Genomic DNA, 26,978 nt, shown 5'->3' with positions numbered 1-26,978 from the left:
CCACTACTGCGGACAGCTGAAACTGACAACCGGAAGCAGCAGGGACAGGCCACTATAAATGCCGGAGGAAACACCACAGAAGCGCTTCACAGGAGGCTCCCAAGCACTGAGGATGTCACCTAGACAGGGGACGAAACGTTTGCAACAAAAACTTCCAGCTCGGCGAACAGAACCACAGCATATTTTTAAGGTGAGAGGAGAAGATTTAAAAAGGACATGAAGGGCAACTTTTTTAAAATCAGAGTGTGGTTAGTGCGTAGAATGAACTGCCAGAGGAAATGATGGGTGCAGGTACAGTTAGAGCATTTAAAAGACATTTGGATAAGTATATAAATAGGAAAGGTTTGGAGGAATTTGGGCAAAACATAGGCAAGTGGGACAAGTTTAGTTTGGGAACACGGTTGGCATGGACTGGCTGGACCAAAGTGTCTGTTACCATGCTGTACGACTCTTTGAGATTATAGAGTTAGGGAAGGGAAAGACCATGGAGAGATTGGAAAAGAAGAGACAGAATTTAAAATCACGCCTTTAACATTTCAATGTACAGTGCAGAATTCACCATGAATACATAAATAAGCAATAAATTATTCGGTACACTGCGATTACATTTTTAACAATTAATAGACAAAGATAGTCAATTAATTGGAAAGACTAAAATCACCTAATAAGCATTTTGTTTTGTACAGCAAACACTAAACTTACCAGAAACTTTTGATTTTTCCATCCCTCAACCACAGTTGTGACAGTCATATCTGAGTAATAGCTCCACTATTTTGAACAGCACTATGTAGTGAAAGGTACTAGTTGTTAGCTGTTTTTCTAACTAACAAACATTCCTTTTCCTAGCTAAACGCAGTTTTAACTAGGCTTGACAACACTGTTTGGCAATCTGGAAGCACCACTTGACATTGCCAGGAGTAATTAAGCATGTGTGAAGAAAAATTTTAAACTTTTGTAAAGTATTTCTACAACTGCTGAGCATGTGTTGAGAAACAATGCTCAGCAGCTAGATCATTAAGAATGCTTCAATTTTTTTCAAGTCATAGTTTGTAATAATTGAAGTGATATTCTTCACATGAAAACTTTTGATGCAAGCAAAGTACTGTAAAATGATATATAATACATATGGCTGTTTAACAAATATGGGTGGTGTAAATGGTGGATGAGAAAAGGAATGCTAACTAATGGATAATGATGTCACAAAGACATGAATAAAACAAACACATGATTATAATATTCAAAATAATAGTTAACTTAATCCACGGATGAACCATGAGTAATCAATGGAAATACAAGAAAAAATATTTTCTGCAACTCTTTCTACAGTTAATTTTATTGTATTTTGTAAGAAAAAAAGATAATTCACATCACATATAGTAAACACTTGCAAGAATTTTACAAACCTTTTTAAAACATATAACAATTTTGTTTTGCCTTATTGCCAACCTTCTTTCCCTAGTCATGGTTGAGTTTTCTTGCCTGGCTATTTACACTCCTACACTGATCAATCCACTTGAAGAATCTCATATATTAGCATTAGGATGAAGGGCTTGAAGAGAGGTGTGAGCATAAATAGTCACTGCCCAAAGGCTTTCTCTCTCTCTCTATGTGCTCATAGTACCGACAAAACTTTGGCTCGAGGGATGACTTTCAATAGATCGCAGTAAGGTAGCTGCTCTGCTACTTACGAAATCCTGAACAAGAATCAGGTTGTCTACAAATAATATAGCACTAGTTTCCACACAAACATGCTGTGTGTTTATGGAAGAGAGGCAGCGCCAGTACGGTTGCACTCCTGCCCTGATTCAAGTGGCACTACACAGTGACTGGAGTCATCATCCTGGGTCTAAAATCTAATGGATCCAGAAATTGTTGTAACCTTTGCAAAATCTCCTGTTGGCAGAGTATCCTGCTGCAAGGATGTATTAATAAATATAAATTTCTGGAACTGAGCAGTAACTTTGTGTCCTTCACTTGGGTGCACTAAGGCCTGTAGGCCTCAGCTGCAAACATATTCTGAACTTGAAAGAATTGTAGGTAGAGGGCCAGTGATGTTACAGTCATAGAAGCTTACAGGAAAGAAAGTTCTTTGGTTCACAATGTAAGTCTTTGAAGTAGCAGTCATGTTTAGTCCTACAGTCCTGCTTTCATCTGGAATCAAGTTGGCTTCCACCACCTTTTCAGGGAGAGTGCTCTGGATCCTGACAACACTCAGTGTGAAGCTTTCTTGTTAACACTCTGGATTTCTTAAAAATTATTTTAAAAAAACCATATCATTTGGAAAACCACTCTGAGGTCATACCTCGAGGGTAAGCAGAACAGTCAAAACCTTTGCAACCTCTCCTCATAACTGAAGACTCTGAATCCTGGTAACACCCTTCTCCATATCTTAAGTTCTTTTCATCTTTCCTGGTATGTGGATCCCCCAATTTTCCACAACACTCTGGCTGAGGCTTAAGAAGTGATTTCTAAAATCTCTGCTTGACCTCTGCTTTTTCAACTCCATCAACTATTTTGTCATGCTTTGTATCATCTGCAAACATAATGGGTAATGGAGACATGAGTGATTAGAAATCCTCCTCCTTTGCCTCTATGCTGGATGTAGTAACTGGGGCATCACATTACGGAAAATCTGCTTTGATATTTTTTGATTTTAATAAGTAGTGTTCTTTGAATTTCCAATCATTTTTCCCCACAACTTGAATAGTAATATAATTTAATATAGTTTTAAATATCAAAATATCTAACTTTAGAAACTACTAGGTACTTTTGCCAAAAATGTAATTTTTACACAATGCCTGTCCATTTTAATCCAGTCACAGCACAAACAGTTTCATATCCAAATGTGGTAAATGCAATGGCTGCAGTTTAAACCAATACCAATACCTATTGTTACAATATTTTTCTGGTTAATTCTGACTTCCAGATAAAATAATTAGATCCCAACAAAAATGTGAGATTGGTTACGTTATATAGAGTCATAGAATAATATAGCATGGAGACAGGCCCTTCAGCCCAAACTGATCCATGCTGACCATGGTACCCACTCAGCTCGTTTCAACTGCCCACATTTGGTTCACATTCCACTAAACCCTTCCTATCCATGTACCTATCCAAATGTTTTGTAAATTGTTGCTATTGCACTTGCTTCAATCACTTTCTCTGGCAGCTCATGCACATATGCACTACTCTCTGTGTGAAGAAGTTGCCTCTCAGGTCCTTCTTAAATCTTTCCCCTCTTACCTTAAACCTATGCCCTCTAGTTTTCAATTCCTCATCGCTGGGAAATAGACTATATGCATTCATCGTAACTATATCCCTCATGATTTTATACACCTCAGTAAGGTAACCACTCATTCTCCTATGTTCCAAGGAATAAAGTCCTATTCTGCCAACTTCTCCCTATAATTCAGGCCTACTAGTCCTGGCAACATCTTTGTAAATCTTATTTGCACTCTTTCCAGTTGAACTATGAGTTTCCTATAATAAGGTGACCAAAATTATACGCAATACTCCAAATGTGGCCTCACCAATGACTTATACAATTGTAACATAATGTCCCAACTCCTATACTCAATGCCTCGACTGATGAAGGCCAGCAAGCTAAATGCCTTCTTCACCAACCTGTCTATCTCTGACACCACTTTCAAAGAACTATGTCTCTGTTCCACAACATTCCTCAGGACCTTAACATTTACGTATAAGCCCTACCTTGGTTTGACTTTCTAAAACGCAATACCTTACGTTTATCTGTACTGAACTGCATTTGCCAATTCTCAGCTCACTTCCCCATCTGATCAAGATCCTTCTGTAATTTTTGATAAACATCCTTACTATCAACGATATCTCCTAATTTTGTGTCATCTGCAAATTTACTAATTATGCCTTGTACATTCACATCCAGATTATTTATGTAAATAATAAATAAAAATGGTACTAGCACCGACCCTTGCGGCATACCACTAGCCATAGGCCGCTCTGAGAAACAACCTTCAACCATCACCCTCAGTTTCCTATCATTGAGCCAACTTTGAATCCAATAAGCTAGCTCTCCCTGGATCCTATGCAATCTAACCTAATGACTAGGGACTGGATTACAGTGGTGCTGGAAAAGCACAGCAGTTCAGGCAGCATCCGAGGAGCAGGAAAAGCCCTTCATCAGGAATACAGGCAGACTGCTTGAAGGGTGGAGAGATAAATGAGAGGAGGGGTGAGGTGAGGGAAGGGGAAATGAGGAAACTGGTGAAGTCCACATTGATGGCCTGGGGTTGAAGTGTTCCGAGGCGGAAGTTGAGGCATTCTTCCTCCAGGCATTGGGTGGTGAGGGAGCAGCAGTGAAGGAGGCCCAGGACCTCCATGTCCTTGGCTGAGTGGAGGGGGAGTTGAAATGTTGGGCCATACGCGGTGTGGTTGATTGGTGTGGGTGTCCCAGAGATGTTCCCTAAAGCGCTCTGCTAGGAGGCGGCCAGTCTCCCCAATGTAGAGGATACCGCATTGGGAGCAACGGATACAATAAATGATATTGGTGGATGTGCAGGTAAAACTTTGATGGATGTGGAAGGCTCCTTTAGGGCCTTAGATGGAGGTGAGGGAGGAGGTGTAGGCGCAGGTTTTGCAATTCCTGCGTGGCAGGAGAAGATGCCAGGACGGGAAGGTGGGTTGTTGGGGGGCATGGACCTGACCAGGTAGTCAGGGAGGGGACGGTCTTTGCGGAAGGCGGAAAGGGGTGGGGAGGGAAATATATCCCTGGTGGTGGGGTCCGTTTGGAGGTGGCAGAAATGTCGGCGGATGATTTGGTTTATGCGAGAGTTGGTAGGGTGGAAGGTGAGCACCAGGGGGTTCTGTCCTTGTTACAGTTGAAGGGGTGGGGTTTGAGGGCAGAGGTGCGGGATGTGGACGAGATACATCTTTAACCACGTGGGAAGGGAAATTGCAGTCTCTAAAGAAGGAGGCCATCTGGTGTGTTCTGTGGTGGAACTTGTCCTCCTGGGAGCAGATATGGTGGAGGCGGAGGAACTGGGAATACGGGATGGCATTTTTAGCGTAGGTGCAAGCGAGTATTGCAGAGGCTGGAGATTAGAGTCAAGAGTGTGGTGCTGGAAAAGCACAGCAGGTCAGGCAGCATCCGAGGAGCAGGAAAATCGACGTTTCGGGCAAAAGCTTTTTACAACTAGCCTGCCATGCAGAACCTTGTCAAAGGCTTTATTAAAGTGCATTTGGACAACATCCAGTGCACTACTCTCAACTATTCTCTTGTTACCTCTTCAAAAAAACTCTAAACATTTTGTCAGACATGACTTGTTGCCCAACAACTCATTTGTAGGTTAAGATGGAAGGTCCTTGGCAAATATTTCAGACATAATTACTGTACTTAAGTTTAAGGGTTCAAACAAAACCAAAAATTAGTTTGGAACCTACCAAAAGGTATGTCAGGCCAATGTGGGTTCTTCAGCAGCAATTCAGTGTACAGATCTTAACCAGTTGCTATTAATATAGCTTTCATTGTAAAAAGGATATTACAGTATTGTTATTTATTAACTGTTTATTTATTCTTAAGTACAGTCAATTTATAGTCAAACTCTTACACAGTGGCTGACATGTTGCTCTATTGGTTTCAGCGATAGAAAAAAGAATCTTTGCAGACAGTGGTTATTAAATTTTTAAAGTAATGAATAAATATTTTTTTCTGGTGTTATCCTGGACAGTAATTAAGGCATTTATTAGGTATTAGAATTAGTGTCAACGTAATAAGGAACTAGTATTCACTGCCCTAATTGAATGTAAACATTGTTTTATATAAACTATCATTGGTATTTGAGAATATTTAGCAAACTGAATATAATCAGGAGCAGGAAGGCTAAAAACACCTTGCAAATGTTCCAGTGTGAGGCCAGTTTACTGTCTTCTTTGTTGAGATAAATATGCAATGGGATCATCTCTATAACTTTAAAATTGGTGCACAATCTGATAGTTTCAGGAGAAGTTTATTTTTTCTTTTGCTATTTTTCTTGGCAGCCTTTTTGATCTTGCATCTTTGTTCGTCAAAATTGGCAGTATACTCTGACTTAACTGTTATGTTTATTGGCAATGATTCACCTTCAGTTTGCCCGCTAATCTTTAGTGTGGCTTCTTGCTCAATTCACAATCTCTTTTTTTTCTAATAAATCTGTTCAGAGACAATATGGCATACCTCTACAAAACGTACTGCAGAAATTCACAAAGATCCTCAGACAGTATCTTCCAAACCCCGACCACTTTCATCTGAAGGACAAGGGCAGCAGATATATGGGAACACCACCTTCAAACTCCTCTCCAAATGACTCAGTATCCTGACTTGGAAATATATCACCCTTCCTTCACTGTTGGGTCAAAATTGTGGAATTCCCTCCTGAATGGCATTGTCAGTTAACCCACAGCAGGTGGACTGCAGCAGTTGAAGAAGGCAGCTGACTACCACCTTCTCAAGAGCAACTAGGAATGGGCAATGAATGCTGGCCAGTCAGCGATGTCCACAACCAACAAAATGACTCAGAACTCAACACCTGAGTGTTATGGTTTAAAAGACAAAGTGTTAATAAGGAATTGGAAACCATCACAAATATCAGCCAATGAAGAATACTTTGTACTCTGTTAAGTGACAGTTCAATCTGAGAATCCTAATCAACCTTTACAATGGCTCATGAAATTCCAATGGCAGGTAACTTTAGTATTAGAAAAACGTAGCCTAAAATGTTAGAACATTTTTATCAGTCAGGATTACATAAAAATGTAGTGAAATCTTGCCAGAAATGCTAGGTTGTTGGGAAAGCTCCAACCATTGACTAAACCTGTTTCATTATAATATATTGAAGTGGTAATGTGACAGGAAAGGTAGTCAGGACCTAAGTGATGAAAGAACTGGATAATTAAATAAAAGCATCAGATTGATTTGAGACTGAATTGAAATTTCAGTAATCAGATTGGATAACAGTGAGTGTTAAATAAAGATGTAATATTATGCTATTACCCAGAACGTCATCAGTGACTCACAAAAATTATTATAAACTCAGTACTCAATTTGTGTAAATGCACCAGAAAAAATGTCTTTGGTCATACATGACATTAATGTTGGGAATGTGTTGCCCATAAAACTATGTTCTCTCCAATTGCTTTTCTACTGCACTGACCTCCAAGGTTCAGGTATGGCAGGGACAGGCTCATCCAGAAGTCACAATATGAGCATACTGATGGGCATGCATGGGGCCTCCAAATGGCTCTATAGTAGATAGGCAGAAGGCTGGCAGGGGGTGAAGAAATCAATGTTTCAGGTTACATCTGAAACCTCGACTTCTCCACCTCCTGCTGCTGCCTGGCTTGCCATGTTCTTCCAGCCACCTGTCTGTCTACTTTGGATTCCAGTATCTGCAGATTTTTTTTTTTGTTTCTATTCAAATGGCTCCACAGCTGCTTAGAAAAAATGTTTCTCATAGACAGAGAATCAAACCTGATTCCATGATTCAACAATTTCACTGAGAGGATTAACAAGCATAGTTGGTTAGAAACGTTAACCATTGACTAAAACTGCAAAATAAATCTACGTTTTTGCAACATCAGGTACACTGCACCAATGTAAGGTTATGCTGTTTGGGCTGAAAAACACAGAGCAACTTTTCAATGATTAACTGACAGGATCATCAAAGGATTATACAACAGTATTTTATGCATCAATGATTTGGTGTTCAGCCAAACCTGTCAAGGACATTTACAGCACTTGAATGAACTGATTGATTGGTTACAAGGAATCAATTTGATTCTAAATATGGTTTAAAATAAACTCTCTGAACTAAAAGTGGCTTATTTGGGGTATCCTGTGGGACAAGGTCACAAAACTAATGTGAAATCACAAAACTCTTGTTCTTTCAGGCAATTATTATGCACTTCCAAGTTTTGAAACTTTGGCTAATTGTTAATGATCAATGTTATAATTACTCCAGCTACTATTGTCTGAGTCCAGCATGGGTTTGGAATTGATTTTCTCCACTGAGTTGACAACTGTTTCCCTCTATGTTTATTCAAGTCATTGCTGAATTGTTGCATATTGTTCCCATCTGTATTAGTTATCCTATTGCATTCCCGAAGTTCTTGAGTTCATATTATCACTAGATGGTTTGTTGCTTTATTTTGTGATTGTTTCCTTGAGTGATTGTATCTTGTACATGATTGTGCAATTATAATGCACAAACTTGACTACTCTATCAATGTCTGCAGCTTGATAATTATCTCTTACTTCTGTTATGTGTGAGAACAATCCTCTTCCATACATTTACTGCCACTCTTTATATGTTTGGCCTGTTAATCCTTCCCTTTACCTCATCAATTTAACCCTCCTCTGCCAACCTATTTGCCATTTAAATGCATTGTTACATAGTTAAGTGTCATCACATTTATCTGCAGAGCTATCCCTTGGCCCAGAACATGCCCAAACATTCTTTAGTCTAATAAAGTTTCATTCAGTAGCATCCTTTTTAGAATACATTAATGCAACTAGTTATATTCAATGGAAATAGAATAATGTGTGCAATCTAAACTTACAGTCCTCAAAATAATCGACTTTTTATGGAAATAATTGGAAGATCTCAATACTATCTTTTCTTATATAACTGATTTTCAAATTAATCATTATTTCTGACTGCTTTCTTTTCCAAAAGTGTTTTCAAATCTTTATTTATGAGAGGATCTATCTACAGGGTATGTCTCCCCCTTCCCTCTCCATAGCTATCCATGCTATGAAAGTTTGCTTGTTCCTCCTGGAAAAACTGGCAGGTGTACATTTCCAATGGATTAAACACCTGTCATATCCATGTGCACACCAGGACTTCCCAAGCCTTGGCTTCACTCATGCATGAAAAAACTTTCACCCCATTTGTTCTAAAAATTGGTCTAAACCTAAATGTTAACATGTCTTTCTCATTTTCATACTCTGCTAATCTTAATGTGTATTTTGGAACTTCCTGTTCTTAAGTCAAATTTCATTTTTTGTTTCATAAGTTCTTATTATCTGAAGGATCAATATTATGGGAATAAAACTGAACTTAGTTGGGGTATCAAAATGAGTGGCAACAATGCCCTACTGCAATTTGATTGATTTTCCTTACTATCAACTCCTAATCTCCAAAATTGTGTTTTAATGAGTAACTATCAGCAAAGTTCAATTTCAGTTCCTACATTTTTAACTCGCTTATATTCAAATGCAAGTCTTTATTTTTACTCCCTGAAAAACTGTTGATTTCAGATAGAAAGGCACACTTGTGTTTTTCCAATTTTTTTATTCATTTAATACAAATAAAAGAATCACATAACATAGAACGTGTAGGATGGTCATAATGCAGCTGCTGCTTCTCAGATTGAATACTGACTTAATAAGTCCATAAATGGGTTAATCAAAGGAATAAGAAGATGGAATTCCGTGGCAACCATCGCTCAACTCTCTTAACTATAATTAGTTGTTGATCCTAACAGGCTTTTTCCATTGTTTGTGGTAATATGCCAAGTGACATCATGATGGGAGGAGATGGTCTCATGGTATTGTTGCTGGACTAGTAATCCAGAGACCCACATAATGTTCTGTGAATCCAGGTTAAAGCCCAAACAGGAAGAAATGGAAATTGAATTCAATTAAAATAAAAATCAAAAATTTAATATCTAATGATGATCATGAATTTGTCACAAAAACGCAACTGATTCACTAAAGTCTTTTAGAACTTCAGGTTGTAAGTTTGCTCGAGCTGGTAAATTTTTTCTCAGACGTTTCATCACTATGTTAGGTAACATCATCAGTGAGCTTCTGGTGAAGCGCTGGTGTTCTGTTCTGTTTGCTGTTTATGTGTCTTGGTCTGTTGTGGTGGGTAATATCATTTCCAGTTTTTTTTCTGAGAGGTTGATAAATGGAGTCCAAAATGAAATGTTTGTTAATGGAGATCTGGTTTGAATGCCAGGCCTCTAGGAATTCCCGTGCGTATCTTTGTTTAACCAGTCCCAGGATAGATTTATTGTCCCATTCAAAGTGTTGTCCCTCTTTGTCTGTGTGTATGGGTACTAGAGATACTTGCTCATGTCTTTTGGTGGCTAGTGGGCACTCATGTATCCTGGTGGCTAGTTTCCTGCCCGTCTGTCCAACGTAATGTCTGTTACAGTCTTTGCAGGGTATTTTGTATATGATGTTCATTGATGGTTGTTGGTACAGGGTCCTTTAAATTCATCAGGAGCTGTTTCAGTATGGCAGTATGTTTGTGGGCTACCATAATGCCTCGGGGCTGGAGTAGTCTGGGTGTCATCTCACGTTCATGTGTTGGTGAAGCCAAGGCTTGGGAACTCCCAGTGTGCATATGGATATGACCGGCATTTAATGTATGGCAGGGTGGCTAGAGTCTCTTGTGTTACGTCTTCTTGTTTGGTCTGTGGGGTAGGAATTGGTGGACTGTGCTTGTCAGGTATCCGTTGTTCCTGAATACGTTGTATACGTATTTTTCCTTGGCTTCTCGTAGTTCCTGGGTGCTGCAGTGTGTTGTGGCTTGTTTAAATAATGTTCTGATGCAGGAGCAATCATCTCAACACCCACAAACGGAGCTGCATCAGCACATTATTTAAACGAGCCACAACACACTGCAGCACCCAGGAACGATGAGAAGCCAAGAAAAACACTTATAGAACATATTCAGGAACAATAGGTACCTGACAAGCGCAGTCTGCTGATTCCTACACAACAGACCTAAACAAGAAGACACAACACACCCCGAGACTCTAGCCACCCTGCCATACATTAAGGACATCTCTGAGATGACTACCAGACTATTCTGGCCTCGAGGTATCATGGTAGCCCACAAACCTACCACCACACTGAACAGCTCCTGATGAATTTTTTGAAAAAAAATTTATTGAAAAAATTTTTCTTTGGAAAATTATAAAATTACAAAAATATGAAAAATACATAACAATAAACAATTACTACACTACAAAAGAACTCACAACTACAGTCATTACATATCAATAAATAAATAAATAAATAAATAACGCCAATCAGTGTAACAAGATCTCAGCTCTCAACCTTCAAGAGTATCAATTATTAAACCGACATTTGCTCAAAATTCTTCCTCTCAGGACATTAGGCTTATTAAACCAAACCACCATGGCTAGACAAAAGCCCTAATTAAAATGGCGGCAGATCTGCTTCCAGATAATCCAAAAAGAGCTGCACGTCTTATAAAAATTGTCCGTTTTCTGGTGCAGCATGTTTGTAAGAAAGTCCAAAGTAATGTGTTCCATAATTAACTTATGCCACCCCGACAGACCTGGGAGGTTCTCAGACACCCAGCGCATCAGAATGCTCTTCCTTGCAGAAAATGTGAGGATGCTAAAAAGCTTTCTCCCATGTACATTTAAAGAAAATAAATTTGGCAAACCCAGGAGAAGAGAAACCAGGTTCACTTTGACTTCGGTCCCCAAGCACGGTGGCTCAGGGGTGGCACGGTGGCTCAGTGGTTAGCACTGCTGCCTCACAGCACCGGGTTCAATTCCCGACTCGGGCAACTGTGTGGAGTTTTCACATTCTCCCTGTGTCTGCATGGGTTTGCTCCGGGTGCTCCGGTTTCCTCCCACAGTCCAAAGATGTGCATGTTAGGTGAATTGGCCATGCTAAATTGTCCATAGTGTTAGGTGCATTAGTCAGGGGTAAATGCAGGGGAATGGGTTTGAGTGGGTTGCTCTTCGGAGGGTCGGTGTGGACTTTTTGGGCCGAAGGGCCTGTTTCTACACTGTAGGGAATCTAATCTATTCTAATCTATTACTCCTGTCACTGTGCTCCAGTACGTAAGGAACCTGTGGTAGAATCACAAACACTGAGTGAGGGTACCCGTATTTATTTTACATTTGGGGCACATTGAACCCACACCCTGCTTAAATTTTGCAAGACAATCTGGGGCCAGATGAACTCTATGAAGAATTTTTAAATTGCATAGCATGGGAGAAAGTGAGGACTGCAGATGCTGGAGACCAGAGTTGAAAAATGTGGTGCTGGAAAAACACAGGCCAGGCAGCATTCGAGGAGCAGAAGAATCGACGTTTCGGGCATAAGCCCTTCTTCAGGGCTCCTCGGATGCTGCCTGCAGTGCTGTGTTTTTCCTCAACTCTCAACTTTCTTCTGAAATGGTCTATCAAGCCATTCAGTTGTATCAACTGCTTGGAAGGAAAAAAGGAATGAAATGGGACGGACCACACAACGTTGACTAATATACTGGAAATAACAATGGCAAACTCAGCTCTGTCAATCCACAAAGTATTCCTTACTAACCTCTGGGGACTGGTGTCCAAATTGGGAGAGTTGATTTCATCATACCTTAAAAACAATATCCCAGAAAATGCCATCATTATCAGCAGGGCACAGTGGTATAAGTCCAGAGGGAGTTGCCTTGGAAGTGTTCAATATTAATTCCAGACAACATGAAGTCTCATGGAACCAGATTAAATATGGGCAAGGAAACCTTCTGCTAATTATCTCACACCACATCTCACGCAACTGATGAACCATGTTGAACACCATCTGGAGGAACAACTGAGGGAGGGGAGCTGGTCAAGCCCTAAAAGATATAGTGGTCAGACTGGGTGCAAGGCAGGTGTTGAGGGAACCAATGAGACTGAACAATATACTTCACTGGTCTGCCTATCTTAGATGCACTGTCCATGATAGTACTGATAAAAATAAGCACTGCACAGTCCTTGTGGAGACGAGGTCTGTATTCATATTGAGAATATCCTTCATTGTGTTGTGTGGAATTATCATTGTGCTAAATGGGATAGACTTTGAATTTAACTTTGGATTGGACATTTATGAGGTGCCGTGGGCCAACTGCAGGAGAATTGTACATGCTGCATCTGTAGCCTTGTAGCATGATATGGGTTCAATGGAGAGTGCAGCAGGGCATGCCAGGAATAGTATTGGCATAACTAAACGTAAGCTGTCAACCTGGTAAAGCTGCAAAACAGGATTACTTGTGCGCCAAACAGTACAAGCAGCAAGTGAGAGACATAGCTAAGCTGTTCTACAATAAACAATTCATATTTAAGCTCTGGATACAGCAGATTCTGGCAATACTACTGAAGACTGGTCTCCAAAATTTGCCACACCATTAGCCAAGCTGTTCCAGTACAATTGCAATACTAGCATCTACTTGACAATGTGGAAAATTTATGTCCTGTACATGAAAAGAACAAATTCAACTTGGCCAGTTATCACCCCATCAGTCCACTCTTGATCATCAGTAAAATGATGGAAGGTTTCACCAATAGTGCCATCAAGCAGCACTTCCCTAGCAATAACCAGCTCAGTGACACTCAGTTTGGATTCTAAAAGTCCCACTAATCTCCTGATCATGTTATAGCCTTTGTTCAAACATGGACATGAGATGGATTTCAGAAGTGGATGAAAGTGGTTGTCCTGACGTCAAGGCCACAATTGACTGAATGTGGTATTAAGGAGACCAAGCAAAACTGGAGTCAATGGAAGTCATGGGAGAAAATCTACATTAGTTAGAATCATACCTGACACAGAGGAAAGTAGTTGCAGTCATCTCAACTCCTGGACACCTCTACTGGTGTTCCTCTGAGTAGAGTCCTACGTCCAAACATCTTCAGTGGCTTCAACCAGCTTCCTACATCTTAAGATCAGAAGTAGGGATGCTCGCTGATGATTGCACAATTTCAGCAAGATTCATGAGTCCTCATATGCTGATGTAGTTCATGCTTAAATGCAGCATGATTTGGATAATATCTAAACTTGATTTCATAAGTGATAATTGCCCCACACAAGTACTAAGCAATTCCTACCTCTAACAAGACGGAATCTAACTTTTGTCCCTTCACATTCTATTGCATTGCTATTACTGAGTGCCCACTATCAACATTCTGAAGGGTCATCATTCTGAAGGGTCATCACTGGACTAGTCATACAAATACTGCAGCTGCAAGAAGAAAATGAGGACTGCAAATGCTGGAGATCAGAGTCAAAAAGCATGGCACTGGAAAGGCACAGCAGGAGAGACAGCATACAAGGAGAAGGAGAGTCAACGTTTTGGGCTTAAGCCCTTCATCAGAAACGTTGACTCTCCTGCTCCTCAGATACTGCCTGACCTGCTGTGCCTTTCCAGTGCCATATTTTTTGACTGTGGCTACAAGAGCAGATCAGAGGCTAAGAACCCTGCAGGGTTCTTAGCCTCTGATCTGCTCTTGTAGCCATACTTCAGACCATACTTCAGACACACCAAAGCCTGTCCACTATTTGCAAGGCCCAAGTCGGGACTGTAATGGAATACTCCCCACTTGTCTAGATGAGTGCAGCTCCAACAACACTCAACAGGCTTGACACCATCCAGGATAAAGTAACCCACTTGAGTGGCACACATCTACAAACATATGTTCCATCTACCTCTGATACTCAGCAAAAGCAGTGTGTACCATGTACACAATGCATTGCAGAAATTCACCAAGGCATCTTAGACAGTAGCCCCCAAACCCTCACTATTACAATCAAGAATGACAAGGGGAGCAAATACATAGGAACATCACCAACTGCAACTTTCTTCTAATTGCTCACCATCTTGATTTGGGAATATATCACTGCTATTCCTTCAGTATCACTCAGTCAAAATTCTGGAGTTCGATCCTAACAACATAACTGCATCAAAAGGACTGCAGTGGTTCAAAATGCAATTGACTACAACCTTCTCAAGGGTAAACAGGGATAGGCAGTAAATGCTGGTCCAGCGAGAAGCACCTGCATTCCATTAATGAACTTGGATAAATTCATAATGTACGTACACAATGCATTTCAGAAGAATCACTGACCGACTTCTCTTCATTAACTGAATATTTGATCACTTGGCAGCATGGATGTCCTATTTGATCTGTTCTGTTAAAGCTCACATTTAATTTATCTTGAATTGAATCACTCAGAACATTATGTCAGACAGATTCTTGATCAACTAATTGCAGCAGTAGACTTTTTGAACTTGTGTATTATTTCAAACACAGAATTATGCCACAAGGATCGGTGCTGGGTCCTCTACTTTTTGTCATTTACATAAATGATTTGGATGCGAGCATAAGAGGTACACTTAGTAAGTTTGCAGATGACACCAAAATTGGAGGTGTAGTGGACAGTGAAGAGAGTTACCTCAGATTACAAAAGGATCTTGACCAGACGGGCCAATGGGCTGAGAGGTGGCAGATGGAGTTTAATACAGATAAATGCGAGGTGCTGCATTTTGGGAAAGCAAATCTTAGTAGGACTTACACACTTAATGGTAAGGTCCTAGGGAGTATTGTTGAACAAAGAGACCTTGGAGTGCAGGTTCTTAGCTCCTTGAATGTGGAATCGCAGGTAGATAGGATAGTGAAGAAGGCATTTGGTATGATTTTCTTTATTGGTCAGAGTATTGAGTACAGGAGTTGGGAGGTCATGTTGCGGCTATACAGGACATTGGTTAGGCCACTGTTGGATTATTGCGTGCAATTCTGGTCTCCTTCCTATCGGAAAGATGTTGTGAAATTTGAAAGGGTTCAGAAAAGATTTACAAGGGTGTTGCCAGAGTTGGAGGGTTTGAGCTATAGGGAGAGGTTGAACAGGCTGGAGCTGTTTTCCCTGGAGCGTCGGAGGCTGAGAGGTGACCTTATAGAGGTTTACAAAATTATGAGGGACATGGATAGGGTAAATAAGCAAAGTCTTTTCCCTGGGGTGGGGGAGTCCAGAACTAGAGGGCATAGGTTTAGGGTGAGAGGGGAAAGATATAAAAGAGACCTAAGGGGCAACTTTTTCACACAGAGGTGGTACGTGTATGGAATGAGCTGCCAGAGGAAGTGGTGGAGGCTAGTACAATTGCAACATTTTTAGAGGCATTTGGATGTGTATATGAATAGGAAGGGTTTGGAAGGATATGGGCTGGGTGCTGGCAGCTGGGACTAGATTGGGTTGGGATATCTGGTCGGCATGGACGAGTTGGACTGAACGGTCTGTTTCCATGCTCTATGCTCTATAACTTATTCAAGAATTCAAAGATTGCTAACATACAAAGAAACTGCATTTATTCTGTAGCTGGTATGAAGTCAAAGCATTGTTCTACAAGTTTCCAAATTCTACAGAAGCCTAAACTACACTACTCTGTTTATGTTAATACCAAGCCAAAATGAACTATATCAGTATAAACTGTGTAGTATGGAACAAGTAGTGAACAGGAAAAGGCTATCATTTCAAATAAATTTGTTCCTTAACAGATCAATAATATGAAGATTAGGAAGGTATTGAAGTTTTGGAATTCTCCACCCCAAACAGCTGTGCAAGTTCAATCGTTGAGCAGTTTTGAAGACAGAAATCAACGGATTTCTGGAGATCAATGACATCAGGTCATATGGAAATAGTCCGAGAAAGTAGCAATGAGTATAAGCAGGCTTAATGAGCTGAACAGCTTAAAAATGATACCATTGGACCTGTTTTAAGTGACAGGAGTTGTATTAGAGATTAATGTCTTCATATTTTTCTATTTTATATTTCCTTTAATATTACATTTTTTTATCACTTTTATATTTTAGTGACCCATTGAGGTCTAAGCAATCACCTCAAAGGGTGTTCTATATGTTGTTCAGTGCTATATTCCATTATCGAAAAACATTTTTCAGTTGAATAATACATTATTCAGGTGGGGCAGACAGTTACTTTCTGACTGCTTTAATATGTATTCAAACAATTTTATGGTGCATTTATTATTTGAATAAATAATTCACATTTTCATACATGCAGTTAATTAACTGTAAGCCTAGCACAGTCAAGCATATCAACATGTAATCATTACATGGATAAAAGCCATACAAAAAACTTATCAGGAATTGTAAGTTAAACAGAGATGAATATCCACTGACTGTTTTATCTTTACCGATATGCTGTGGAAAATTGACTGCTAATATTTCATTTAAAATAAACAATCAAACCTACTTGTTATGTTCAAATCAATTTTTAATTAATTGGGCACACTGCCAGCCAAAAGTATTTTATTAAAAAGCACAAAATGATTTGAAGAACCTTGCAGAGTGGTAAACATTCCAGAAACAATGGACAGCAATTCTGTTCACATTATTACAGCATGATTGGCAAACTTAAAAATTGTGGATTCAACCTTTTCTAATGCCACCACAGCAAATTATATTAATTTTGGAAGTTCTGATTTAAGCAAGCATTGCTTAATTTGAATTGAATACATTACACGTTTGGCAGTTTTAATAGTTTATTGTCTAAACTTCACTTGCAAACACATATATAAAACACTGTCTTTACCATTTCTAAATTTTCATTGAAGTTATTGGTCTCAGTGATTTGATAGTGGCATTAAAACATAAATGTTTCTCTGATGGTATCATGAAATTATTGAGTTGATAAGTAAAAAGAATGGAAGAGCATGGACAAGCAAGAAGGTTTTAGCAGTCAGAGAAGTGAAGATCAATTCAATACTGACTTGAGATGAATGGAGACCTAAGATCAGTTGTAATAACAATACGGCAGAATATCAGAAAAGCCTCGCCACAATGCAACTGCAACAATAAAGTGATCATCCAGAGACACAAGTCATATAAACATCTAAATATTTGGACAGAATCATATCAGACTTTGAGGGAAATGGGCAATGGCACAATTGTGGCAAAGTCTGGCAACAAGTGTTGTAAAGTCCATCTTGAAATTAAGATCATTTTGCTGCATCTTAGATGCATTTTTCAAGTGACATAGTTACGTTCATAGTTTGCCAATCCATTGGATTCTTGCAGAATTCAGTGAGCAGCCAAGGCGTAACTCATAAGACCATAGACATAGGAACAGAAGTAGGCCATTCAGCCCACTGAGTCTGCTCCAGCATTCATTGGGATTGTAGCTGATCTGAAAATCCTCAGTTCTACTTTCCTGCCTTTTTCCCAAAATCCTTTAATGCAGCCCATCATTTCCTTGTGAGTTGCCTGCTTTCAGTCCCACTAGTTTGTCAAATACTTTGTTCTTCATTAGAGACAAAATTACAAGATCTTTCCTCGAATGAGCACCTCGCTTACCTGTTATCTTTGGGATGGTTATAGTGTTGTCCACCATCAATAGCAATGCAAATTATTGTTTAATATTTTCTGCCATTTTTATGTTCAACATTAATAATGCCCCAGTTGCATGCTCTAAAGGGCTAACATTTACTTTAATTACTTCCTTTCTTTTATATGTCCACAGATGTGTCTTTCTTGCCAGTTTATTTTCAAAATCCATTTTCTCCTCTTTTTTTTTGTTATCCATGCTATTTCCTAATAGATTCTCAATTCTCTGGCCTACCACTGGTTTTCACTAAAAACAGGAATTGCTGCAAAAACTCAGCAGATCTGGCAGCATCTACAGAGAGAAATCAGAGTTAACATCTTGGATCCAATGACCGTCGTTCAGAACTGATGATAGCTAGAGCCATTCCCACCCATCATTTACTCTTCCTCCTGCTCCCACTCCATCTTCTGCATAAATAGCAACCTTTTCCTCCCTACTATAGGACTCCCATTTCTTCCCCTTGCCATCTTTATTTCCACGCAAACTGATTCCACATTATGATCTATTGCACCTGTACCACTACTCACTACCACATTGATACCTTCCTTTATTAACAAAGCTATTCTATCTCTTATACTTTCTGTCCATTCTTCCAGAATGTCAAGTACAAATGAATATGAAGTCCCTATTCTTAGTCACCTTGCCACCATATGTCTGCAAGAGATTATAAAGTCATATTCATTTTTCTTTCTACTTGTGCTATCACTCTGTCTCCTTCTTACAAATGTTGCATGCATTCAGATAATCTTTGATTTTTTACCATTATTACTGTGAATGATTTCTGCTCCACTTGTTCACATATGTTTGCTACACCTCATGTCACACTCTTCACTACCTTGATTTTTTAAACTTCCCTTCAATGAACCCTTTCCTCCTCACCATTAATTAGTTAAAAGCCCTACTGACAACTCCAGTTATATGATTCTCCAGGACACTCATTCAATGTCGTTCAGATGAGTCTGAGTCCAAACAGATTAGCTCTCTCTTTCCCCAGTACTTAAGCCAGTACCCATGCCAATCTTTGAGCCATGCATTTGAGCCATTTCACATCTTATTTACCCCGTGTCAACTTGTATATGGCTCAGGAAATAATCAGGAGATTAAGCCTTTGTAATTCTGCTGTTTAATTAAGCTCCAAGCTGCTCATAATCCCTCCATAGAACTTCTTTCTTAGCCCAACGCATGCTGTTGCTACCTAAGTGAACCATAACAACTGGATTCTTCCCCTCCCACTCTAAGCTCCTCTCCAGCCTGAAAGAAATGTCCTGAACCTGGGCACAGGTCATCGACACAGCCTCAGGACTCTGTGCCTTTGCTGCAGAGAACAACATCTACTTCTCTACCTATGCTATCTTCTATTGGTAGATGTGTTTGCTTTCTCCACTTAATTAGCACTTGGGATCACTGTGATATGGTCAGTTTGTTCATCCTCTCTGCAATCTGTACCTTCATCCATATGTGGAGCAAGAACTACGTGCCTCGTGGCAAAGGATCCCCATATCTGCTGCACACCTTGTTGCCCAACCATAGAACAAATGTGATGCAATTAACCTAAGAGGTGTGACTACATCCTGCAACAGAGTGTCAGGTACATAGCCCCTTTCCTGATGTGTCACAGTATTCTCAGCTTTGACCTTAGTTCATCAACTCTGAGTCAATGTTCCGAGAAGCCAACACTTGCTGCAAATGTGGTCAGAGTGGATCACACTGACGTCCACCAGCTCCCACATACTACACCTACAACTTATTGCGTGCCCAGCTGTATCTATTCTAGTTGATTTGTTAATTCGGATGTTAAACATTTTAAAAGTCAATTTCTTAACTGTAATCTTTGTCTACAACAATGTCTCTTGATTTAATGTCTCTTTGGCCAATCAAATAAGACACAGAAGTAATACCCACCAATCACCTGCCTGCTTTCCTATAGTGTCAGATTTTGGCTCTAACAGTAGAAACATGTTGAAACAATGTTCACATCCACCAGATATAAAATTGCTTAGATGTGTCTTGCACACAAAATGCAGAACAAATCTAAACTGACCAATTATATTCCCATCATTCTACCCTTGATCATCAGTAAAGTGATGGAAGGGCCTTTGTTCAAATATGGACAAAGGTGCTGAAAAGAAGAGGGGAGGTTAAAGTGACGTCATGGTAGGGACTCCTTATGAAATTACCCTAGGCCCAATCACCTTCAGCTGCTACATGAACGTCCTCTTCTCCATCATAAGGTCAGAAGCGGGAAAGTTTGATTTTGATTGTACAACGTTCAGTATCATTCATGGCTCACATAATGATGTAATTCATACCCAAAGGAATCAAGATCTGGAATATATCCAGGCTTGGGTTCAAAAGTAGCAACTAAGATTCATGCCACACAGATGTCACACAATGACCAACTCCATCAAGAGAGAATCTAGCTATTGCTCCTTCCTATTCAATGGCATTATATTGCTACATTGCTGTCACCATACTGAGGGTTACTACTGACTTGAAGCTGAACTGGACTAGCCATAGAAACGGTGGTTACAAGAGAAGGTCAGAGACAAGAAATCCTGCCATGAGTAAATCACCTCTTGACTCCTTAATAGCCACTCACTATCTACAAGACACTAAGCAAGAATGTAATGGTATATTCCCTACTTTCCCCAATGAATACAACTCCAATAACAACTATAACAACAAGTTTAATACTATTCAGGACACTGCAGCCACCTGCTTGACACCACGTCCTTAAATATTCTCTTCCTCCACAATGACGCACAAAGCAGGACCACCTAGAAGATCCACAGCAGAGTCACCAAGGCTCTTTAGGCAGCAATTTCAAACCCATAACAACTACCATCTAGAAGAATAAAGGCAGCAGATAGATGGGAATAACACCATCTGCAATTTATCATCCAAGCCGCACACTAACCTCAATTGGAAATATGTTGCTGTTCCCTCACTGTCACTGGTTCAAAATCATGGAACTTCCTCTCTAAAAGTACTATAAGTGCACCTACACCAGATTGACTGTATCAGTTCAAAGAGGCAGCTCACCATCATCACTTTCTCAAGAGCAACCAGGGATGGTCAATAAATGCTGGTCCAGCCAGTGAAACCCATCTGTCCTGGACAATCAACCTGTTACACGCTTAAAACTCTAATAAATTTGTCAAATATGATTGTCCTTTCACAAAATCATGTTGACTGTCAAATTTCATTGTGATTTTCCAAGTATCCAAATGTTCTAAGCTATTATCTCCTTATTGTGAATCTAGTATTTACCCTCATACATATGGTTGGGCTAGTTGGCCTATAACTTCCAACCTTCTGTCTCCCTCATTTTTGAGTTGTGCTCATCTTCAGAGCTGCATAGCATATTGACACACATTGTTCAGGTTCATTTGCAAAGAATAAGGAAATACAAATGGCAGCATACGATTATCAGCAACAAGAAAACTAATACATCATAGCTGCAGGAGACAGGGGAGATACTAAACAAGTATTTTGCATCAGTATTTACTATGGAAAAGAATATGGAAGACACAGAATGTAGGGAAATAGATGGTGACATCTTGAAAAATGTCCATATTACAGAGGAGGAAGTGTTGGATGTCTTGAAATGCATAAAAGTGGATAAATCACCCAGGACCTGCTCAGGTGTACCCTAGAACTCTGTGGGAAGCTAGGGAAGTGATTGCTGGGCCTCTTACTGAGATATTGGCATTATCGATAGTCACAGGTGAGGTGCCGGAAGGTTGGCTAACATGGTGCCACTGTTTAAGAAAGGAGGTAATGACAAGCCAGGAACTATAGATCAATGAGCCTGACGTTGATGGTGGGCAATTTGTTGGAGGGGATTTTGAAGGACAGGATGTACATGTATTTGGAAAGGCAAGGACTGATTAGGGATAGTCAACATGGCTTTGTGTGTGGGAAATCATGTTTCACAAATTTGATAGAGTCTTTTGAAGCAGTAATGAAGGGGATTGATGAGGGCAAAGTGGTAAATGTGATCTATATGGACTTCAGTAAGGCGTTCGACAAGGTTCCCCATGGAAGACTGGTTAGCAAGGTTACATCTCATGGAATACAGGGAGAATTAGGCAGTTGGATACTGAACTGGCTCAAAGGTAGAAGGCAAAGGGTGTTGGTGAAGGGTTGTTTTTCAGACTAGAGGCCTTTGGCCAGTGGAGTGCCACAAGGATCGGTGCTCGGTCGATTACTTTTCATCGTTCACATAAATTGTTTAGATGTGAGCATGAGAGATATAATTAGTAAGTTTGCAGATGACACCAAAATTGGAGTTGTAGTGGATAGCAAAGAAGGTTACCTCATATTACAACGGGATCTTGATCAGATGGGCCAATGGGCTGAGAAGTGGCAGATGGAGTTTAATTCAGATAAATGTGAGGTGCTGCATTTTGGGAGAGCAAATCTTAGCAGGTACACTTAACGGTAAGGTCCTAGGGAGTGTTGCTGAACAAAGAGACTGTGGAGTGCAGGTTCAGATCTGCTTGAAAGTGGAGTCGCAAATAGATAGGATAGTGAAGAAGGCATTTGGTATGCTCTCCTTTATTGGTCAGAGCAGAGAGTACAGGAGTTGGGAGGTCATATTGCGGCTGTACAGGACATTGGTTAGACCACTGTTGGAATATTGCGTCTGGTCTCCTTCTTATCAGAAAGATGTTGTGAAACTTGAAAAGGTTCAGAAAAGATTTACAAGGATGTTGCCAGGGTTGGAGGATTTGAGCTATAGGGAGAGGCTGAATAGGCTAGGGCTGTTTTTCCTGGAATGTCGGAGGTTGAGCTGTGACCTTATGGAGGTTTATAAAATCATGAGGGGCATGAATAGGATAAATAGACAAAGTCTTTTCCCTGGGGTGGGAGAGTCCAGAACTAGAGGGCATAGGTTAGGGTGAGAGGGGAAAGATATACAAGAGACTTAAGGGGCAACAGTTTCACGCAGAGGGTAGTACGTGTATGGAATGAGCTGCCAGAGGAAGTGGAGGTGGCTAGTACAATTGCAACATTTAAAAGGCATCTGGATGGGTATATGACTAGGAAGATTTTGGAGGGATATGGGCCAGGTGCAGGCAGGTGGGACTAGATTGGGTTGGGATATTTGGTCAGTATGGACGAGTTGGACCGAAGGGTCTGTTTCCATGTTGTACATTTCTATGATTCTATAACTCTTAGTGGAGAACAGGGGTACTATTTGAGTATAAACTAAGGAAGAACCCCTTATTTAGGAGCACTGCACTTTGCATAAAAAAAGTTCACAATAATCATAAAAATAACCTCCTAGCCACTCTCCCCTACATCAAAGATATCTCGAAAATGACTGCCAGACTTCTCAGACCCCTTGGCATCATGCTGGCTCACAAACCCACCAACACACCAAAACAGCAGCTAATGAACTTGCAAGACCCTATACAGACAACAAGCAAAACTAATGTAATTTACAAAATATCGTGCATGAACCATAACAAACACTACATTGGATAAATAGGCAGAAAACTAGCCACCAGGATACATGAACATCAACAAGCCACAAAGTGACATGACCCCCTCTCACTAATATCCTTGCATAGAGATAAGGAAGGACACCACTTTGGGACAACACATGCATCCTAAGACAAGCCAAACAGAGACATACATGAGAATTCCAAGGAGCATGCGATTCCAACCAGAACTCTACCAACAAACATATTGACGTGGACCCCATTTATCACCCCCTGAGAAAAAGAACAGGAAGTGGTATCACCATAGGAAATGACATCACCACCCCAAAGAAACCCAAACATCTAAACAGAAAGCAGGAATCATCAGCAGTCCATCATCCGGAGGCTCACTGAAGATGTCACCTAGTATGGTGATGAAATGTCTGAAAATGAACCTTCCAGCTCAGTGAGCAAACCTACATCCAATAACCTCTTATTGGGTGGGGTTCTGGATTGCTGATCCAATAATGTTACCACTATCACACCCCTGGGTCTCTTTTATACCTTTTCCTGCCAATCTTCTTTTCTCCCCCTACTGTATTTTTAAGCTAGATGAAATGAATGATTACTAATCAATTCAATGTTGGAGATATTTTTCTTAATCACCAGCATGACTTTGTTTTTGTTTTTAACTACTAACCATAACCAGTTAGTCACCCATTGAATATTGCCATGCAAAGCTCTTTATGGGCAATGCAAACCATCAAAAAGAGAGGGGGTGCTAGGAAAAGTGGGAAGGGGCTAAAACAAAATGAAGTTGGAGGGGATATATAGAGGAACCTCGATTATCTGAACAAGATGGGCGGGCACTATTTTGTTCGGAAAATTGATTATTCAGTTAATCGATTCAAAGCCTCTCCTCTGAGACTCAGAGTTTTGTGTTAAGTCTGTTCCCCGTTCAAGAGAGGAGACTGCAGCACACTGCCCCCTCCCAACCCCGTCCCCACTCCGCCTCTAACCTTGTCCAACTCCGCCCCCCCCATGCCCCCCCAACCCTGTCCAACACCCAACCCCGTCCAACACCTAAATCCATCCACCCCAACCCCGCCCAACATCCAACCCCAGACACAGACAGACACAACTTTTTACTGCAACCTTTTGACAGGTTCCACGTCTAACCTGTCCAGGACAATGTTAGGGAGAATATCTGGGGAAGTGGGGCTTAGAGTACACCCTGTGTAGAAGTCCACGGAAAGTGTGGGGAGAGGGAGAATAGGCAGGTCAGTCATTTTGAGATGGTGCCTGGGCTCCCATCGATGTCCAGGACTGTTCTCAGCAGCATTTCAGTAAGCTGAGGTCGTTTTTAATCACTGTAAACACAAAACATGATCAGAGTTGAAACAGTTCTTTGATGTAATGTTTCTATCGGGACCTCGAGGTCGCCTTTAGATAAGCCGATATTCGGATAATTGATATTCGGATAATCGAGGTTCCTCTGTACTGGGTCTGCTTTTGTTTTAAACCAACCTGTTCAGAAATTTTACCACACATCTCTGGAACTAGTGGGGCTTGATCCCAATATGCCACAAGAGCCCACAAGCTGAATTAGGCAAGTATGGGGATTGAAATCATGACCTTTGTGTCATCAGCTTCATACTTTGACCATCTTAGCTAACCAGCCTCCAAGCTGTTTGAATCTGTTTTCTAGGTAATTTCTAAACAACCTATGCAAATGTGTGAGTACTCACCTCAGTAGCAGGTGGGACCTGAACCTGAGTCTCCTGGCTCAGAGATAGGGAAACTACTACTGCACCACAAAAGCCCTTTTTGGGTCTGCTATATTTTTAATCAACCTGTTAAGATGACATGTTATGACACAACTCTGGAGCAGGTGGGATTCGAATCTAATCCTTCTGGCTCAGAGACAGGGACATTGTCACAAAGGGCTCAGATGCTGAATTCCAGCTGAACAGACACTGCTCAATACCAAGGGAACTCATACTCAACGCTCTATGAGCAGATTAATTAATAATTCTCCATCAGCCTTGTAGGGTTATCACATGTCTCTGGAAACAAAAATCTTATCCTTTTACATTAGAGATAAAGAATTTACATCAGGGACTTGGAGTACGATAATCATCCAAACAACAGTTCATTAAATCATTACGCTAGACCATGTTCGTTAATAAAATATTGTATGTAATGAGTACTCAATGTAGAATCCCTCTTTACCTTGGGCAATTTTTAAAATTTTGAACAAATCATTTAAGAGAAATAAAGTGATACGCAATGTATTTAGTTGAAAAGACAGTCATTGAAAATGGCACCTTGTGAGAGCAATAAAAGCAAATCACCATTTCTATTGATGCTGAATATAACTGAGAGATCATTTTAATCGATTACTTTGGAAATCCGGTTCATTGGTCGCACTGTGGTTACTAAGGGAACACTTGTTTCAGTGGGCAGTTAAAAAAGTGAGATAACCACTGGAGTTCAAACATTTGCTGTGTTCTATTGTGCACATATTAGCAACAGCAATAATTTAAAAAAAATGTTTTCAAGTGCTGCCATTCCAAATGTACATTTGTACATTCGTACAAAAGTGCTAAAATGAACTCTAAAAATGGAGCAGCCTCATCACTCAAAACAAAGCTTTATTCTAAGACTACTTTAAATCTTCTGATAGTGGAACAAGGAAAGCAAACTATCATTTGCAACAAGCACTGCATTTTTAGGGAGACAGCCCGTTAATTTCACAGTGATAACCTATTTAAGCTTCCACATTAAACAACGAAGGACCACATATGCTGAAAATCTGAAACAAGGACAGAAATTGGTGGAGAAGCTCAGCATGTCTGGCAGCACCTGTATTGTCAATTCTGGAGAAGGGTTATTGGACCTGAAATGTCGACTTTGCTTTCTCTCCACAGATGCTACCAAATCTGCTGAGTTTCACTAGCAATTTCTGTTCTCATAAATACTATATATGTTTCATATAATAAGTTATGAATTATACTAATTCCGCTGCAAGTTCTGATAATTAACAGCAATCTGTTCTAAGAGCAAATGAAAAATATTGTTTGACAAAAATATATTTGGTAAATATAGACCTCAGATAAAATGAAAGCCCTATCAGAATAAACATTTTTTCATTGAAGACATCATTCATTTTCAGTATTTTTTCAATGATAAACCCAAATGCTGATTAGCTTGGATTTTGTCAAAAATATATATTTGTTTCAAATACATCTATATATTTTAGATGATTTGCTTTTCAATCCAAAAGAACAGTTTCACAATATTGCACAGTATTAGTAACACTGACATTCCTTCCCTAATAGTAACTTAGAAACAATTTTTATGATTGTGGTCATGAAATCAAAATAAATTTGCCAGAGAAAATG

At 40.0% G+C, this 26,978-nt stretch overlaps 1 protein-coding gene across 15 annotated transcripts in view; it reads right to left on the bottom strand.

Annotated features, from left to right (window-relative positions):
• The window catches only part of magi2a (membrane associated guanylate kinase, WW and PDZ domain containing 2a), a 682,885-nt gene that overhangs the window by 131,485 nt on the left and 524,422 nt on the right, over positions 1–26,978 (bottom strand). The gene's annotated exons all lie outside the window — the stretch shown is intronic.

Source organism: Chiloscyllium plagiosum, chromosome 23 (assembly GCF_004010195.1).
Source record: "Chiloscyllium plagiosum isolate BGI_BamShark_2017 chromosome 23, ASM401019v2, whole genome shotgun sequence".
In the NCBI taxonomy this organism is placed as follows: domain Eukaryota; kingdom Metazoa; phylum Chordata; class Chondrichthyes; order Orectolobiformes; family Hemiscylliidae; genus Chiloscyllium; species Chiloscyllium plagiosum.
Note: the sequence above shows the minus strand (reverse complement) of the source record. Positions and strands in the feature narration are given on the sequence as shown.